General features: G+C 40.1%; 1 long non-coding RNA gene across 1 annotated transcript; it reads right to left on the bottom strand.

Annotated features, from left to right (window-relative positions):
* Positions 1-258: 258 nt before the first annotated feature.
* LOC122686550 lies at positions 259-3,630 on the bottom strand. Its single transcript, XR_006338827.1, has 3 exons — positions 3,556-3,630; positions 2,215-2,311; positions 259-317 (listed from the first exon to the last, which is right to left on the bottom strand). It is a non-coding gene; the product is annotated as an uncharacterized LOC122686550 (long non-coding RNA).
* Positions 3,631-5,416: the final 1,786 nt, after the last annotated feature.

Below are 5,416 nucleotides of genomic sequence, written 5' to 3'. Positions count from 1 at the left end.
CTTTCATGGCTGCAGTCACCATCTGCAGTGATTTTGGAGCCCCAAAGAAATAAAGTCTGACGCTGTTTCCACTGTCTCCCCATCTATTTGCCAAGAAGTGATGGGACCAGATGCCATGATCCTAGTTTTCTGAATGTTGAGCTTTAAGCCAACTTTTCCATGCTCCTCTTTCACTTTCATCAAGAGGCTCTTTAGTTCTTCTTCGCTTTCTGCCATAAGGGTGGTGTCATCTGCATATCTGAGGTTATCGATATTTCTCCTGGCAATTTTGATTCCAGCTTGTGCTTCATCCAGTTCAGCATTTCTCATGATGTACTCTGCATATAAGTTAAATAAGCAGGGTGAACATATACAGCCTTGACATACTCCTTTCCCAATTTGGAACCGGTCTGTTGTTCCATAGAGAACAAATACTGTAATTTTGGTATGTATTGGCATAATGCTAATATAAAGGAGAGAAAACTAGTTCTTCCCAGAATAGGAAGAGAAGGTCAGGAAGGCTTCAAAGAGGATGAGATATTTAAGCCACATCTTCAAAGGTGTGAGCATGAGTTTGCCAGGCAGGTTGGGCTGGGAACATTCTAGGCAGAGAAGAGAGTATACAAAGCATGGATGTGGGATTCAGTGCAAGAACGAAATAGGACATAGTGAGGGCACAGGGAAGCCTGTCATGGGTCCATCAAATAAGATACAGACTAACAAACGACTGCAGGTTTGGCTTTTAGATGGCAGCACCTATTTCAAAGCAAGAGAGGGAACCTAGGGGTAGGGAATTAAGAAGCACAAACTATTATGTATCAAATAAGCTACAAGGATATTTTGTACAACACAGGGAATGTTGTCAATATTTTATGATAATTATAAATGGAGTATAACCTTTAAAATTTTTGAATCACTATATTCTACACCTATTACTTATATAGTACCATAGTAACTATACTTCAATAAAAAGTAAAAATTAAACATTGAAAAAAAAGCAAGAGCAGGTTGACAGAATCAAGAAGGGTTCAAACTGCAATCAACTGAAGAGTTAATAAAGGTGTCAAGAAGCACACTCAGCAGATCCACTTAAACATGGGGTAACATTTTGGCAACCAGGTGCTTCTGGTGGGATTATGTAGTGCATTAGAAATTTTAAAATGTATTTGTAACTCTGGACTTCTAACATGTGGCACTGACAGAATCTAATGTATAGATGACCCTTAAGAATTCAAGCAGTTCATCCTTTTACTTCTTTATAAACAATAGCACTTCATGACAGATTGTACAGAAACATTGATATCCTCCAATGAAAATGCTATGTAAATATAAAGGGTGATTTGTTAAATCCACGTCAAGTACAAAGACTCCTAAAGCGCATAGCAGAGAAATGTGTGATCTGAGATCTTTGATGAAACAGAAGAGTGGTGCATACTCATAGCGATCCTACACTTGGAGTGTTTTCGGCACTTTGTGAAGGGTTGCAGAACACCTTGCAAGTATGTTTACTCTCGTATGAAGAGAGTAGTCTGTGCTCACATTCAAAGAAAGGTAAATAGGTGACATTATAAAATGCAAGAACTGCAAGGGACCTTAAGCATCATCTATCCAACCTCTTCATTCTATGGATGAAGAAACAGAATCAGAGAGGTTAAGTAGGTTGCCCACAGTTCACACAGTGAGTCAGAGCTGAAACCAAGATTGCAACCCAAGATTCCCCATGCTAGCAGTCAGGTGCAATTGTTTTCACTGCATCCTCCTGGCCTGTGCCAAAGGCCAAAACTAACTCAGAAACAGAATTAAGTGAGTTAAAAGTAAAGAGTCAACAATATAGTGATCCTACTACCCTGAGCCTATAACTGAGCCTGCATTTTAGAGTGAACAGGGGAAGGGAGAGTCTCTGTGAACTCCTGCTACATGCCAGTCACTTTGCTGAGCACTTGCATACATGCAAAACACAAGATGCAAAAGTATTCTCTCATCATTTCATAGTCACTGAGTCAAGAAGTATTTCCTGCAGGCTCTTTGTGCCAAGGACAGTTCCAGGCCCTAGAGATCACATCACACTGAACACGACAGTGTCCCTTCCTTCATAGAATTACATTCTAGTTGGAGGAGACAGAAAATAAACCAGTCAACTAATAACTACACTAGAAAATATTAAGTGCTAGACAGAGAAATGAAAATGAAATGATGCAAAAAAGGAGGGAAGTGGAAGAGTGGGTACTGCCTTACCTAATCAGGTCTTTTCCTTCCTGGATGATAAGAAGGACTTGAAACCAGCAGTCAGGCATGAACCTTCACGCAAGAAGATGTAAAGATGGCCTAGAACCTAATGTCAGGGGATAAAACCAAGTCAGAAGCCAGGGCGGGGCAGATGGACATAGAGATTATCATACTGAGTGAAGTAAGACGGACAGAGGATAAACAGCAAATGACATTCCTTCTATGTGGAATCTAAGAAGAAATGATACAAATGAACTTACATACAAAACAGACTCACAGACTTAGAGAAGGAACTTAAGTTTGCCAGGTAGAAGGATGGGAGGGAGGGAGAATTAGGGAGTTTGAAATGGACACGTGCACACTGCTATATTTAAAATGCATAACCAACAAGGACCTACTGGGGAATCTGTTCAATGTTATATGGCAGCCAGGATGGGAGGGAAGTTTGGGGGAGAATGGATACATATATATGTATGGCTAAGTCCCTTCCCTGTTCACTTGAAACTATCACAACATTGTTAGTGGGGTATACCCCAATACACAATAAAAAGTTTATTAAAAAAAACACATCAGGGCAGGACATGTGTGTGGAGGCACATGGCTGTCCAAATACACCAACAGAAGCAGAAGAGAATGGGCTGAGGACAGCTCAAAAGAATTTTCTGTAACAGTTCATTGCTGTTTCCTGTGACTTTTACTGGGCTGAGCAACTTAATATGCAATGGTTTTCATCCTGTGGCCTCCCTTCCTCGAGACTTTTAATATCTAATGCCCCCCTTTCTCTCCATAATACTCTTTTCCTCTTTTAACTGGATATAACTGTTTCATAACTGATGGGTTGAAGGTGATAGAGAATGACTATCAAGACCCCCATGCTAATCATAAGCATTTCCCAGACCAAGACCGGAGGGACAGAGTGGTGGAAATGTTAGTCTAATGAGCACTGCAATAAGCATAAGCAGATTGAACCCTAAGTCAGGGCAATACCATCAGGACTTCTTAAGGGAAAACAGCAATGAGACGCTGGGACTAATTGGAAGCCTCTGACATTGACAGAGCTGGAAGCAACACGAAGCTCAAAAAGTCAATGTGCTTTGGGAATGTTAAAAGGAAACACTTGCTTGGAAAGAATTTTTAAGTGTGAAAAAGAAAGACTATTTTCGGTGGAATTTGTGAGCAGTGAGCCTGACCACACACTGAGGGCTGAGAGAAGACATATCACTGAGGGAACTGTGGTCCGGCTCCCAGCCGTTGTCGTGCCCAGCACCCAACTGAGAAATCACGTGCAGTGATTAATGTGCGCAGCGTGCCAAGTGACTCCACCGGGAGTGAATCGGACTCGAATCCAACCTCTGTCTTCCTTCCAAGCTTCCTTCTCCTCGCCCCAACTTCCTCTGTGCTTCTTCATTCTGCGCTGTGTACCCTGTAAGAACCACACACCTGAGGCTTAACTGTTTCATAAATCACTTCCTCATTCTCCACTGTGTAAAGACACGTTCACGCAGAACATGGCCCTCCAGTGAGAGGGTTCCCATTGAGTCCACTAGACCACACTTCCTGTAACACATGCCTAAGACCAAGTTAAACTCCACAAGGCTAAAGGACCGCACACCTGGCGTGCGCCTACCTTCATGTCTGGCCAGCTGGGGTGTTTTATGACGTCTGTCCCCTCCTCTTAGTGTCTGGATGGACACTCGATCTCTCATTTGCCTTGTTGGTGTGATATTCAGGAACATTTTGGATCCCAGGGGTAAAAGAGTATACACTGTTCTGATTTATCTTCCTGGATAGCTTTTTTTTCCTACCACTGCCTCCAGCACCGGTGGATCTGAAAAAGTACCTTTCTCGCAATCAACATGCATTAAAAAATGTCCAGTCATCCCCCAAATTCCATCATCAAGCTACATCCGTGAAGATGAGGTAACAGTGGTATAAGCACCCTACAACTGAGTTACAAGAGGCTGACTCCCAAGACTGGGAAAGCAAAAACACACCCGCTAGCTGCTTTGAGTTAGAAAGCCTTCCTAGTCTAAAACCTCCATTTTTCTATCTCCTGATTTGCTAATCCAGAGAACCAAAACCCTCCTCTCCTCAGTGAAAGGTCCTAATATATTCCATATGACCATGACCCTTGGAATGGGTCATTTTCCACTTAAAGCTACAGCAGCTTTCCTGTCATAATATCTTAAATGTGAAGCTTCTCTGTCCTTCAAAGATACTAGAGACATAAATTTAGAAACGATTTTTATGGAGTGATAATAACAATAGATACCTCCTACTGATAATGCCTTACCAGGGTGAAGGAGAAAAACGTTCAGGTTAGGCTTACAGTGTTTAGTACAAACTACTATGTATAAAATAAGTATACAAGGATATATTGTAAAATGCAGGAAATATAGCCAATATTTTATAATAACTATAAATGAAGTATAATTTATGAAAATACTGAATCACTATGTTGCACCTGAAATTAATAAAATATTGTAAACCAACTATAATTTAAAATAGATGTTAATATACTCTTTAGATATAAACATGATATTTCAGGTAATCACTGAAAATTGTCTCAGTTCAACCTTTTCCACTGCAATAAAGGAAATTTTAAGCTAGTGAGCTATACAGAAGACAAAATATGACATGATATAATATAATAAATACATAAAATGTATATAAATAATACCTATAGCCTAAAGGTTTAAAGCTTAAGAGATCACATAAATCTTTAAAATTTTTTAGCTCATCTTATAATCTAATTTTCCCATTCCAGATCTCCTGGATCAAAGATATGGAATGAAGAACCATGATTTTACATGACTACATATAATATTTTGTAACACACATGTAGTAAATTGCATGTTTTGTTTTATTAAATATAATGACCTACTGCACAAACTTCATGGATATACAGTCAATCCTCATTTCTCACGGATTCCATATTTGCAAATTCTTCTACTTGCTACACTTTCTTTGTAAGCCCAAAAGCAATACAGCACTTTCACAGTTGTCTGAAGACATGAGAAGCAGTGAAAATTTTGTATTGCCCGACACACACATTCCCAGCTGGGGTCAAACAAGGTCACGCTCTGCCGTCTTGTTTCAATTCTTATGGTATAAACGAGTGTCCTTTTCAGTCAGCTAAGTGCCAGGTTTTCCTATCGTTGTGCTTTTTGTTGGTAATTTCGCTGTGTAACATGGCCCCAAACATAGAGCT

Source organism: Cervus elaphus, chromosome 30 (assembly GCF_910594005.1).
Source record: "Cervus elaphus chromosome 30, mCerEla1.1, whole genome shotgun sequence".
NCBI lineage: Eukaryota > Metazoa > Chordata > Mammalia > Artiodactyla > Cervidae > Cervus > Cervus elaphus.
The sequence above is the reverse complement of the archived record's forward strand: the minus strand, read 5'-3'. Positions and strand labels throughout refer to the sequence as shown.